Here is a 15,000-nt window from a genome sequence, read left to right as displayed (position 1 = left end):
GTGTGTGTGTGTGTGTGTGTGTGTGTGTGTGTGTGTGTGTGTGTGTGTGTCTGTGTGTGTGTGTGTCTGTGTGTGTGTGTGTGTGTGTGTGTGTGTGTGTGTGTGTGTGTGTGTGTGTGTGTGTGTGTGTGTGTGTGCGTGTGTGTGTGTGTGTGTGTGTGCGTGCGTGTGTGTGTGTGTGTGTGTGTGTGTGTGTGTGTGTGTGTGTGTGTGTGTGTGTGTGCGTGTGTGTGTGTGTGTGCGTGTGTGTGTATGTGTGTGTGTGTGTGTATGTGTGCGTGTGTGTGTATACATATCCATCTATATATGTATATTTGTATATACATACATACATATATATGTATATATATATATATATATATATATATATATATCACACAAGAAACCCACAGTCAAAAAAAATAAATACATACATACATATACCAAAGGCTTTTTCCCCCTTATATGGGAGGTAGCCAAAAAACAAAGGCATAAAACCACTCCCACCAATCCCATCCCTATCACACTCCACTTCCCTCTCTCCTCTTCCCTCCCTCTTATCTTGGCGCTTCCTGGATGACGGGTCATCCTTGCATCTTGTCTACTGCCTTAGGTCAGAAGCAGTGTCGCAAGACACAGTACATCCACAGCAAGGCCGGTTCATTAAATCGGCGACCCTCCCCCCCTCTCCGTCCCCTCATGTAGAAAAGGAGAAGACGGGGAGAAATATCTTCGGGCTGCGTCAAATTTTTCACACACATACTCCCTCATCCCCATCCCACACCCATTCCACCTCATGTATCACAACATCACCCATATACAATCATTTTCCATTCACCTCTGTCTTCTGTCCTCCTCCGTCCTTCCTCAACGGACATTACCCTCTTTCCCAAAGCTCCTTTTACCCCATCTATCCATCTCATCCTAGGTCGCCTCCTCATATTCATTCCTTCTACCTCTGTTTTCCACACCTCTTTTACTAGTCTTTCTTCACTCATTCGTTCCATGTGTCTAAATCATCCTAATACACCCCGTCCTCCAACTCCATTTTCACCCCGGTTTTCCTCTTCACCTCCTCATTTCTCACTCTATCCAGCCTAGTAACCCCTATCATACTTCTCAGACGCCTCATCTCAAACACATTCAAACGCCTTCTCTTTCCCTCTCTTATGTTCTATGTTTCTGCCCCATACAGTGTTGTCGGCACAATCACTCATTCATACAATCTCCTCTTAGCATCCATTCTCAGATGTCTATTTCTCATTACACTTTTTAATCCACCAAGGCATTTACTCGCTTCTCTCAATCTATATTCTACCTCCACCTACACTGCTCCCTTTCCTGCCACATTCGCACCCAAGAATCTAAAACTATCCACTTCCTCCAGTCTCTCTCCCTTAATACTCATTTCCAGTCTTCTGCCACTCTCTCCCCTTGTACATCTCATTACCTTACTTTTACCCACATTTATCTTCAGCTTCCTTCTTTCACACACTTTCCCAAACTGTCACTAACTTCTTCAATCCCTCCTCTGATCCTGCAACAAGCGCAGTGTCGTCCGCAAACAACAGCTGGCTTATCTCCCACTTTTCTCCATTTTCTTTAACCATTTCCAATCCCTGACCCACCATCCTTGCATTTACCTCTCGCACCACCCCATCCATGAATAAATTGAACAGCCAGGGGGACATAACATATCACTGGTGAGAAATGTAGTAACACACTTGTTAATCACAATTAACACCACAGTCGGACAAAAGAAAGAGTTGGCTATATATTTCGATTGCTAACTGCATTTCTCTTCAGTAGTACAAAGTGGAAGGAGGATGCTGTTTTAAATAGCAACCTCTTACAAAGAGAAGGGAACTGGGAAAAGAATAGATGTCACTACCCCAACCCTTATGTGACCTGAGGATGACAAGAGGTAGGGTCATGGGGAGGGGGTGGAAACTTGTTGACAATTTGTTTGGTGATGATATGGTATATCGATAGATCTCTTGAAAGACGCAGGGAAAGAAGTTCATATGAAGTTAGCTCAGTTGTACACCCAGTGCTTACGTCAAGAAAGCGTTCCAGAATCGTGGTGCAATGCTATAGTGATTTTGCTTTATAAAAAAGGAGATCAAAAGAACCTTAGTAACCATCGGCCGATTAGCTTGCTACCAAATGTATATGAAGTATTCTCCAAGATCCTTACAAATAGACTAAGTCAAGTTTTAGATGGAAACCAGCCGAGCGAACATTCAGGCTTTACTAGCGGATATTCGACTCTAGACCATTTGCCTTCGACTCTAGACCATTTGCTTTCGACTCGGTAGAACAAATAGCAATACTAAACTCGCTACGCAAGCAGGTTTCAAACGAATAGATCGTAAAGAATCTAGAAAGATTTATGCGAAAGGGACTGGTATAATTCGACTACGTAGATGTATAGAAAAGACCATGATCAAGAAAGGAATACGGCAAGGCGTTACAATTTTAACCAAATTATTTACAGCTTGCTTGAGAGAGTTTTTCACACGGTTTATTGGAAAGAGAAGGGTTTGAAGATTAATGGCGAATATTTAAACCACCTAAGATTTGCGGATGATATTATTCTTATTTCAGAAAGAGCAAAAGACTTGCAAGTAACGCTGAGTGATCTGAACAAGGAAAGTCTCAAAGTAGGTTTAAAATTAATAAGAGTAAAACCAAAGTAATATTCAACATGAAAGTTAAAAGTAATGAGATTATAATCGATAGTGAGAGTCTTGAAGAAGTTGAAGAGTATAATTATTTAGGCCAGATGGTGAAAATGACCAGAGATTATGATAATGAAATAAAAAGACGTATTACAATTTGTTGGAAGTGTTTGGTAAGTATAATCAAATCTTGAGAGGCTCTCTGCCATTATGTTTGAAACGTAAAGTTTACAATCAACGCATTCTTCCAGCAATAATCTACGTGCGTGATATTTGGAAACTGACGAAGGTGATGGGAACAAAGCTAAGGGCTGCACAGAAGAGAATGGAGAGATCAATTATGGGACTAACGCTAAGAGACCGAAAGAGAGCAAAATAGGTGAGAGAGCAGACTAGAGTGAAAGATATTGTGTTGCGGTAAAACAGGGGAAGGGGAATTGAGCAGGTAAGTAAGTGCGAACGACTGATGAGCAATAGAGCAAGCGTGTTACTGAGTGGACGCCGCAAGATAGGAAGCGTGGAAGAGGGAGACCAGACAGAAGGTGGAAAGACGAGATTGAGAAATTTACAGGAGTGACGTTGCAGAGGTTGGCGCGGTCGTGTGAATCATGGAATGCTATGAAGAAGGCTTTTGTTCAGCAGTGGATGGCTTATTCGATTGATCAATTGATATATATATATATATATATATATACATATATATATATATATATATAATGTATGCATATATATATATATATATATATATATATACATGTGTGTGTGTGTGTGTGTGTGTGTGTGTGTGTGTGTGTGTGTGTGTGTGTGTGTGTGTGTGTGTGTGTGTGTGTGTGTGTGTGTGTGTGTATGTATATGTATATGCATATGTATAAATATATGTATACGTATATGTATATTTACACGCACACACACACGCACGCACGCACGCACGCACACACACACACACACACACACACACATACATATATACATATATATATATATATATATACATATATATATATATATATATATATATATATATATATATATATATCAGCTCACCCTACAACTGGAAAAAAGTTGATAAGACAAATAGAAAACATTAAGAAAAAGTTGAACAATTGTCAGAATGCTGTCGTATTTAATTCTACATGCATATATATATATATATATATATATATATGTATATGTATATGTAATTATATATATATATATAAATATATGTTGAGACATTCTGACAGGTTGATGTAAGCGGAATAAGAAACACAGGAGTCTTAGTCTTGAGTTTATTCCTGACTAGTTTCGCAGGTATGCTTTTTCAAAGGAATATGTGTACAAACGGGCTGTGGGCATTATATACATGGGGTGGACCTCACCACCTCCCCGAGTTACCATAGTTGGTGACGAATGTGAACATCACATTGTGGCAAGCGTAACAATGAAGAAATTTTTTACAATTAAATATGATAACACTAATAACAAAGAAATTATTAATAGAAAATGTAACAATAGTAATGATAACAATGAAGAAAAATATTTAAATAAAAATAGTAACAATAATAATAACAAAAATGATAATAACAATACAGTAGAAGTAATAATAATAATAATGAAAATAATAGCAATAAAATGAGAGTAATAATAATAATAATAATAAAAATAAAAAATAATAAAAATATGATAATACTAATAACCAAGAAATAAAAATTATTAATAATAACAATAATAGTGATAACAACGATAATAAAAACGAAAAATTTAATATTTAAATAATAATAGTAACAATGATAATAATAAAGATAATGAAAGTAATAATAATAATGATGGTAATAATAAAAATGTAATGATAAAATTATAAATAATGATAGTAATAATAAATAAATAAATAAATAATAATTATAATAACAATGATAATAGTGTTGAAAATAAATAGTAACAAATAGTATTAAAAGAATAAATCATGATAAAAAGTTGGGGCAAGGTAGCATGGAGGAACGTCAGAGTGAAAGGAAGAAAGCTGGAGAGGGTAGGCCGAAGTGGGAAGCCATTCTTGGAGGGCAAGTGTCGCGGTAGATTTTGTCCATTTCAAGTCACCAGTTCTCTTGTTTGTGTTTTTGTGGTTGGCAATGTAAAGTGATTCAAATATTTTCCGTTGTTTCTTGTGTAGTCCTTTAGCTAGAATGGTGGAACCCTCCCAGTTAGGTAAAGACCTGGAGTCCAGGAGCCATGTTGTGATTAATTTATTTATATCATTCAGAATTGGTTTCCTTTTGTTTTATTGTTTTGATTTGTATTGTCACTATAGATTGCAGTGTTATTTTGTCGGGTCTCTGATATTTGGTGCTTTATGTTCTTTTTGTTCTTTTGTTTCGGTGGTTCCATGTTTATGCAAACCTTGTAATTAATTTATTTTCATAATTCAGAACACGATTTAGTTTTTTGTAAGAATTTGTATTGTAGCTACAGAGGAGCGAATGACAGGAAGGACCGTAGGAGTGATGGCAGGCGGCTTGGGTTAGGGGATTTTGCATGGTGTGAGATTCTGTCATCATTAGCTTTTTAGATTTTAGTACCAGCATGTTCTTGCCTCTTATTTTTATTTTTGTAATTCTTGCTCCATGTCGGAAAGTTTTACTAGTGTAAATTCTGTTAACCTGCACCTCTGTTCAATCTGGTGGGACCTGTCCCAGGGAACACCGGTTCAATATTTAATTGGTTCCTTTAGCTGACATTGTATAACCCTGAAGACGAACCCCGGACAGGGTTCGAAACGTCGGTAGTAAATTCTGTTACTGTGAGTCCAGAGTTTGAGATTTTTCCGACAATATATATATATATATATATATATATATATATATATATATGTATATATATATATAAATGTATATATATATGTATATATATATGTATATATATGTACGTATATATATATATATATATATATACATATACAGTATATGTATATGCTTATATATATGTATGTATATACATATATATGCATACTGTATATACATGTATATTTATATATACGTACATATAGATATACATATGTATATATATACAGTGTATCCTCAACCGGTGTTGAGTGAATACATAACACAGAACTTAAGGAGGGAACACCAAACTCAATGTAACATCTTTTTCGTTTATTAAATAAGTTCACTTCTTCACAACTTCTTCTATATTTTACACAATGTCAATCACTTCTTGAAATATGGGTAAATATTTGATAACTTAAACATTATCATTTTGTTTGTGCCTATCTGTCAAGATATTAGTTCCAAGCTATCTGAATATCACTCTTGTTTCTATACCACAGTGCACTATTTTAATATCGCTGTACGTATCATCGGATCGACCGCTCCTGCTCTGGAGCATCGACTTTTTGTTCGTCGGAAGTCCTGACACAGCAAAATAGGAGGTCCTGGTAAATGTTTTAATAAGATTTTTTAATAGAAATGTTTGGTTTCCCGCAAATAAACTATCATGTTCTTAATTACTAGCTATGTGTTATTTACAGTATATAATATTTCCAGAGGGGAAGGGTTTATTATTATTTGGTTGTGTGTTTTGTGAGTTAGAGGTTGACTGCACTTATGAGTATGTTCGTGTGTGTGTGTTGGTTGCTTTTGGTGGTGCTGGTCCCATGGGCACGAAGTGCTAAGTCGGCAACCGCCCAGTCAGCAAGATTGGGAGGATGCGCTTGGTGGTGGACCAGTGAGTGAGTGAGGGAGTGAGTGGGGTGAGTGAGTTTGTGAGTGATATTACTCATCATGTATATGGTGGCGTATACATATCGCCCTCCCCCTGGGGTCAGGTGGCTCCCGGCACCTAATGTTACATGGTTAAGAAAATATCTATACATATATATGGTTATATAGTTATAAAGTCAGAGACACAAAATCTTGGGCGGATATATGTGGAGATGGGGTGTGTGATGTTGAAGTGATTGTGGGGTCCCAAGAGGGCATTTTGAGCTAGAAGGATGGGTATGCGATGTTGTGTCTCTGAAAAAAGAATATGGTTGTGTCTCACCAACATTACATATATTCAACTTTTATCTAAGAGTTTTTGTGACACTTTCTTATTATTTCTGACAAACTCTTATCTGTGAGTTTGTATGTCAGTATCTGTCTTTTCTGAAACTCTTATCTGTGAGTTTGTTTGGCACGATCTGTCTTTTCTGAGGAACTCTTATCTATGAGTATGTATGTCATTATAGTAAGATAAGATATTGGTGAGATACAAAGTTCAACTTAATCTAGGTTTACAATAATTTGGGAAAGGGGGGTTAAAACTGTTTGATGATCTTATTTCGTGCAAAGGAATTTGGTTAGTACCACTAATATAAAAAGGATGATTAAGATTGAGAGGGCAGTGGATGCATAAGGTAATATTTTGTAATGTAGGTCTAAGGAGTCCATATCAAGGGTAGTTGATCTATTTAGGAGGTGTACCATGTCTATCTTACTTGGGAGGATGGTATCGGGGATCTTGGGGAGGGGTGGGACTGTTAGTTGGGTTATGGGACCTAGATCGTGGGTCATGTTGAGAGTGCCTTGTTGGTGGAGTTTGTTTGGGAGGAGCATTGAGTCCATCATGTAGATGTGGCAGGTGTCTGGTAGAGTGATAGAGCCGTTGATCCTATGATGGGAGGGTGGTTTGTGTAGGCATATCACTGACACTAATGTGGGGTGGGGAAGAAATATGAAGTGTTTATGTCCTACGTGGGTGTGGTGTATTTGAGTGTTGTCTGAGAAGCGAAAGTCACACGTCTCGGAAAAATTGACTTTGGGTGTTGTGAGTTCTGAGAGGCAAGGTTGGGATTTGGTTAATTGGAAATGGAAGGGGTAAGCTGGACAGATATGGAAGTTGGGTCGTGCTATCTTGCAAATTGCCATGGTTTCTGGTGAGGTTAGTGTGATCCACTGGCCGTCTGTCGATTTTAGGATGGTGGAGGTTGGTAGGTTGAGGGTCATTGTGCGGTTTTGATAGGGGTAGGGGAAGGGATAAATTTCCCAAAGGGAGAATCTCTTGATCGGGTCCATCGGAATGTTTATTAGAATGAATTCTTGAAAGATAGTTGATGTTAAGATGGGGTAATAATGATGTATTTCATTTCGGGAGAAGAAGGGGGTAAGTTTCAATGTATTGTGGGCTTGTCGTAGTGTTTGATCAAGTTGGGTTGGAGTGATCATTTGAAAGTTGACTATACCTGCGTGGGCGTTCCAAATATCTCTTTGGATAAGATTACTATGGTCCAATAGCTTGTCTAATTGTTTGTCTAGTTCATTTAGGTGGTGAAGGAAGAAGAGGGCTGTTTGGGAATTGGTAATCTTAGATAACTGGGAATTTGTGAATGCTGCGAGATTGTTGAACTTATCAATTGATTGAGTCAGCGAGGAGGTCGATGTTCTTAGAGTTTAGATTTATGAGTTTACCTTGTTGGTGTAGTACTTTTGTTATATTTCCTATGTGTGTTTGGATTGTTTGTAAGTCTTGTTCAGTTGCAGTCCCGAATAGCGATTTAGAGATTATTCCGATAAAATTGAACTATCCGCGTTTGGTTCTACTGGTCTTTGGGTTCTCATTGTCTGGGTTGGGGAGGTGGTATATTGTGTATTTGATCGTATTGATCTTGTCATGTAAGGCGTTGACGTTGTGGTATAGTGTCATGGAGATTTCATGGTTTTGATGAGTGGTGTCGGGTATTTGGGTGGAGATTAATTTTTCTATGTCTATGAGATATTTATGTAATTTTGTGAGGGGTTTTAGCAGAGTATCTGGGGAAATTCTCAGTTTTACCATTATGGAATCTTCTACGCATGCGGCGGTTCCATGGTTGTTGATGACTGCTCCTGGGATCAAAACGGGGGTGGAGAGGGAGAGGTGGACGAGGTGAAGTAGTAGTAGTATTGTAGTCATCCTGTGGATGAAGGTTATGTCTCAGTGAATGAGGATATGTCTATCTGACTCTCGCTAAGGTTATATTGGTCAGAAGGAAGTGGAGAAGTTTCACTAGATATGCGGAAGGGAGTTCTTATTGGAAATGGGCCATTTTAACCTCCACTGAGAGATACATGACGTCCTGCATCTTCAGGGGCGTGAGCTAGAGTGCATGTTTAGTTGCGTCGACGCAGAGTCATGGGATGGGACTTGCGCTTGGGTGAGTTATGTGTGAGTGCGGTAGGTGGGTTGTAGGTGGGGGGTGGAGTTGGGTCTAGGTTGAGTTTAACTTTTCTCAATTTCTCTCCATGTATGGTTACGGTTGTGTGATCGGAAGGATCTGTTAGTAGGAAAAAATTGTTAGGGATTGAGCTTGTGACTGTGAAGGGGCCTAGGAACTTGGGTTTGAGTTCGTTAGTCCTGCTTGAGTCTTTGATCATGACTGTGTCTCCAAGTGTTATGTCAAGTGGAGATGAACGTCTGTGTTGTTTTGTTTTTGTTCTTTCTTGGGCTACCTTGAGGTTTTCTCTGACTTGCTTATAAATGGTTTGCATTCCTCTTTTTAGGCATTGGGTGAGATTATCTAGATTGTATAAGGGGGGCGGTGGTTGGTTGAAGATTTGGTAGGGAAGGCGCATTCTTTGGCCAAAAATGATCTCATGGAGGGACATCTTTGTTGCGAGTTGACTGTGCTGTTGATACTGGCTTGTACCTGTGGTAGCCAATCTTCCCAACTGTCCATGAGATCGTTGACCAAAGGTCTGAGGACTTCAAGTACTTTGCGATTGGTGCGCTCTGTTAGTCCATTCCCTTGTGGGTGGTAGGCAGTGGCGAAAGTTTGATCTACATTGTAAAGATGTGCTATTTCGCGCATTACCTCGTTTTTGAATTCTGACCCGTTGTCAGATAACATTCGTGTGGGAATGTTGTATCTGCAGAATATATTGTTAACTAAGGCTTTGGCTACAGTCTCTGCTGTTTTGTCTTGTAATGGGACTAGGATGGTGTATTTGGACAGATAATCGACTGCCGTGAGTACGTAATTGGAACCTTGATGGCTCATTGACATTTTCAGTAAGTCAATGCCAAGTGTTTCCCATGGCTCAGCAGGGAGCGGGATGTCTTTGATATTGAGTATTTTGGGGTCAGGTCCTCTGAATTGGTTGCAAGTTACACATGAGTCTATGTGTGTGGTTATATCTTTTTTCATGTTGACCCAGTAGAAGGAGTGCCTAGCAGTGTTCAGTGTCTTATCTCTGCCTGAGTGGCCTCCCATTGCACTCTCGTGCAATATGTGTAGGACCTTGGGAACTCGGACTCTGGGAACGACAGTTACTTCCCTGTCATTAGTGGTTCTCCTTATGATTCCGTCAACCAGTTTAAGTTCGTCTATAGGGACAGGTGGTCGGGAGTGTAAGGGAGTTCTTGAAAGGAGATGCTGTTTTATTTGAGACCATGTCGGGTCATTGTCTGTTTCATTTCTAAGTTCTTGCATCGGAATGCATGTTGTTTGTGTTAGTGATGAGACGTGAGTTTGTCTGCTTAAAGAGTCAGCTACTATGTTAGCTTTTCCCGCTAGATATGATATCTTTGGATCGAACTCCAATAGGGTGGTTTTCCACCTGGCAATTCTGCCATGTAAGTCTTTAGTGTTAAAGAGGTAGACTAGGGGTTGATGGTCTGTAAAGATTGTAATCTTATACCCTAGTATAAGGTATTTAAAATGTTTCAAGCCCCATATCAATGCAAGTCCTTCTTTGTGGGTAGTTGAATAGTTACTTTCAGGCTTATTCAGTACTCTACTTGCGTAGGCTATGGGGTGCTCTTTCCCGTTTTCATCTTTCTGCTGTAAGACTGCGCCTATTCCTTTAGAGGAGGCGTCGGTGTAAAGAAGGAATTCTTTCTTCATGTCAGGAAAGGTAAGGACAGGGGCTGTGGTAAGAGCCTGTTTAAGGGTGTTGAAACTTGTCTGTTCCTCTTCAGACCATTTGAAAGGCTCGCCTTTTCTTGTGAATTTTGTGAGAGGGGATGCAATTTCTGCAAATTTGTGTATGAAATGTCTGTAGTAAGATGCTAGTCCTACGAAACTTCTAGTTTCATCTGCGTTTCTGGGGGTTGGGAAATTGTTTATGGTATCTATCTTATCTGTGGTGGTATGGATGCCTTGGCTATCTACCTTATGGCCTAGGAAGGTGAGCTCCGTCTGTAGGAATTTACACTTTCCTAGTTGGATTTTCAATCCTGTGTTTTTGAGTCTTTTTAGGACAATCTCTAGTGTGTGAAGGTGGTCAGTTTGTGTGGGACTATAGATGATGAGGTCGTCTAAGTAGACGAATAATGAGATTCCTATCATGTCGCTGAAAATGCGGGTCATCAACCTTTGTTGGGTTGAGGGGGCATTCTTAAGGCCAAAGGGCATACGCTCGAAATGGAAATGTCCCTTGTCAGTGGAGAATGCAGTTACGGGTTTAGATTCATCGGTGAGCTCGACCTGCCAGAAGGCTGACTTAAGGTCAATTGTGGAAAAAATTGAATTTCCATTACCGATGGTTTGTAAGACATCTTGCATGGCGGGGAGGGGGTGTGGGTCAGATTGAGTTAGGTTGTTAACTTTCCTAAAGTCAACAACAGGGCGTAAAGTTCCGTCTTTCTTTGCTGCTAGGAAGAGGGGACTGTTCCACGGACTTTGGGAGTGAGAAATTACGCCTTGGTGTAACATCTCGTGCACACTGTTGTTGACTTGTGTTTTCCTACTGTGGGGTATGCGGTAAGCGGGGGTGTATGAGGGGGGGGGGAATTTGGATGTGATGTTTGATTATATCACATTTGCCTAAGGGTTCGCCTTCTAAGGCGATAGCCGATCTATTCCTTTGTAGGAGGGTCAGTAGCTTGTCATTCATCTCTCCTTTTGCTGGTGTTGTGATTTGATTGGGGTGGATAGGGGTGAGAGTTTGTGGTGGTCTTACAGTGTTGATGTGTTGTGGGAGTGGTTCCTGGATTGGGGAATTATGGAGATGGACTGAACAAATGTTTGTGTTCTTCCTGATTTTGCGGTGTTGATCGGAGAGATTTGTTAACATAGCTAGGGTGTGTTTATTTTCTGACACTATATCCCAGGAGGACTCCAAGGTTATGTTATTTATTCTTGACGTATCTGGGTCAATTATGACATCCTGGTGTTCTACTGCTCCGGGTATGTATAGTGGAACTGTTATTGAATGTCTAGGAGGTATGATGACTGTGTTAGACATCAGTGCTTTTGAGGTGACATAAGGTGGTGGACGGAATGAGTAGCTCTTAGTTGGAGAGGGTTTATTTAAGCTAGATAGATATGAAAGAGGTTGTGTGTCTGGGTCGGGTGTTTCAGGAAGGGTTGACTCATTACTTTCATCTCGGAAGGAGATTTTGTTGGTATCTAAGTTGATGATGGACTTCCAGTCTCGTAGGGACTTTAAACCTATTATACCATGTTGGTCGAGACTCCATTCATCAGCTAAGTGGAAGGATGTGAAACCTACTTGGGAATTGTTTACCTCTATGTTTAAATCAATCATATCGTGAAGTGATATGGTAGATCCTTCTATCAATAGACCTTCCGTATTTGAATACTGGATTTGGGGTGGGTCATTTAGTGCTTCGTAGAGAGCTCTGGGGATGAGGTTCAGGTTTGTTCCTGTGTCAACCATCATGTCAACAGTAATTTGATCTAATTTCACCTTTATGGTGATATAGTTGTGTGGTGTGTCGGACGTTCCTATGGTGGTCTGGTGCGTGAGGCTGGTGCACGTTCCCCCAATCGGTGTTGAGTTGTATGTGTTGTGTGGGAGGAAGGTGTTTGTCGAGGTGTGGTGACTTGTTTGTTTGTTCTCTGATGTGGTTGTGGTTGTGATTTTTGTTGAGAACACTCTTCGTTGGAGTGAGTTGTGGTTTTGTGTAGGTTGCAGTATTTGCCTGGTTGTGTTGGTTTTGACATGGTGGATGGTCTAGGGGTGGGTGGGAATTATTTGGTTTGCTGTTGAGCTCTACATTGGGAATCAGTGTGGAAGGTACCATGAATTGAGCAAGGGGTATTGCGGTGTTGTACCTGTGGGTGTTGGTATTGTTGCGCTCTACACTGAGAATCAGTGTAGGAGGTAGTTCCATGAATTGAGCAAGGGGTGGCGCGGTGTTGTACCTGTGGTTGTTGGTATTGTTGCGCTCTACACTGAGAATCAGTGTGGGAAGTAGTTCCATGAACTGAGCAAGGGGTAGCGCGGTGTTGTGCTTGCATTTGTTGTTTCTGTATGCAGTCTCTGGTGTTGTGACTTGTTGAAAGATAGTAGGAACACCAGTTAGATGGTTGCGCTAGATTGGGGCTAGGGGGCTGTTGTGACTGAAGGCTATTTAGTCTAGCAAAATGGTGCTGGTCAGAGAGGGAGATGTTGCAAGCGTTGGTGATGTCTAAGATGTAAGTATAAGCTAATGGGTTACTAGTGTTTAAATCCCTTTTTGCGGCTTCTCTTTGGCACTTTGGAGGGAGTTGGGAAAGATAGAGACCTATCTCTAGTAATGAGCATAGGTTTTCCAAGGTCATTACCTTTTTACCTGTGATGGTGTCTGTGTAAGTCCATGGGCTATTGTTGTACAGATTTTCCCTAATTTCTTTAATTGTGTTTGCAACATTATCTTTAACGTTGTTTTGTTTTTTAACTCTAGTATTATTTAGAAATGTGAGGATAAAACTAATGTTGTTTGTTTGTTTGTTTGCTATGAAAGACATTTAACAGATGTTGCTTATACTTGCTATATGTGATCCCTGTGGCTATCAAACTATCTAGCATCCGAGCCGTGGACCTATGTTCGTCCGATGCTTCTATTTTCTGGCGGCATAGATTATCTTATCTAAGTCAGAGTAGTTTGGGTTTTTTGAAAAGAAAAGATCACATGCTTTCAGGAAGTCTGTGATGGAGAGTCCGCTAGCTTGAGAGAAGGTTGGAATTTCGGTTAGAGGGGTGATGGTTTGGTAGTTATTAATTATTGTAGGTTGAAGTTATGGGTTAGGATGTTGTGATGGGTTTGGGGCAAAGTTAGGTGGTGGTTGGGGGTGTGGTGTGGAGGTGGGTTGACCAGATGGGAAGTTGGGAGAAGGGAAGGCAAAGTTCTCGTATGCATGGTTTGTGGGGTTTAGGGATTGTTGCAGGGGAATCAGGGTGGTTGGGATGTGGGGGGGGGGTTGTTGAGGGTTTAGTTGGTGAGGGTCGACATGAGAGGGAATTTGGGGTTGCGGAGAGGTGTGGGGGGGGTTGTTGTTGAGGATCTAGTTGCGGGGTAACTTGAAGTTGTGGTGTGGAGTGAGGGAGGGGGTTGGGCAAGTGTTGTAGTTGGAAGGGGTTAAGGGGGTACGCGACACCTGGGGGGGTGAATTTGGTCAAGATATGGCATTTTTCAAAACTGTGTTCAAAATGTTCGTATACCACTTAGAAACAAATCCCGACAAATAATTTTTCAGCCGCGCGCAATTTAAAGGTCCTGGGTGAGGATTAAAGGGACAGATTTAAAGGCGCAACCCACACTAGAAGGAGGCGTGCCACTTAGGACCTTCAGGCGCAGCGAATAACGTTGAAATTTGATTGAATTTACACTCGCCCAGTGTATCAACGGCCAATACGATTGTGGAGGGGAAGGGAGGAAGGTGGAGGGAGAATATTTCGCCAACTTTGTGCGAAACTAAGCGTTAGTTACCGGCTAGCTCTGAAAAGGGAACTACGCTGAGCTCTCGTTGCAATCTATTACTTTAGCTAGTACATATTACTCTTTAGTACAGTCATCATGGGTAGCAAAAAGAACAAAAGAACATCACAATGACAAAAAACAGCAGTTAAAGATGGCAAGCAGTTAAAGACAACTAAAGATCTCACCACCTCTCACTCCACCACCGCCCTCACCTGCACCTCTGTGACGGTGACAGAGGTAAAGGACAACATTAGACTAAACAATTCAAAGAGGAAGATTAAATCCAAAGAAGAAAGCAAGAGGAAAAAGATCAAGGCTATACAGGAAGAAGAAAGAAGAAGGGACATCATATGATGCTGGAGGGGGTGCCCTACCAACATAGATTGGCGAGGGGAATCTGATGAGGAAAGAGAAGGCGCCCACTACTGGAAAATAAACCTCTTTCCAATGATTTAGATACCCTGAAGACCCCCAGCAGAGAGGTTTCATATGAAGAAACTGCCAAAGGTGCAAAAAAGCAAATTATATGATGTTGTCGTCTGTGCGTCGTCACTACTGTGACATACTTATACTTTAGTTTTTCAGTATTTAAAGTACTTATAATTAAAATATGTTGATAATTTTTACTGTACTTACTTATTATATAATAAGAATTAAGCCATGAAAAAATCAGTCAAATTGGTGAAACTATAAGCAAGTT

General features: G+C 40.3%; 1 long non-coding RNA gene across 1 annotated transcript in view; it reads right to left on the bottom strand.

Moving 5' to 3' along the window:
* Positions 1-5,779: 5,779 nt before the first annotated feature.
* LOC143024281 (uncharacterized) overlaps positions 5,780-15,000 on the bottom strand; it is an 11,186-nt gene continuing 1,965 nt past the window's right edge. The window contains exons 3-4 of the long non-coding RNA XR_012966274.1: positions 8,448-8,568; positions 5,780-6,066 (exon numbers count right to left, since the gene is read on the bottom strand). This is a non-coding gene — a long non-coding RNA (uncharacterized LOC143024281). The remainder of the gene's footprint in view (positions 6,067-8,447; positions 8,569-15,000) is intronic.

The sequence above is a fragment of the Oratosquilla oratoria genome, chromosome 4 (assembly GCF_046742065.1).
Source record: "Oratosquilla oratoria isolate Oo_2021 chromosome 4, ASM4674206v1, whole genome shotgun sequence".
NCBI classification, from domain to species: domain Eukaryota; kingdom Metazoa; phylum Arthropoda; class Malacostraca; order Stomatopoda; family Squillidae; genus Oratosquilla; species Oratosquilla oratoria.
Note: the sequence above shows the minus strand (reverse complement) of the source record. Positions and strands in the feature narration are given on the sequence as shown.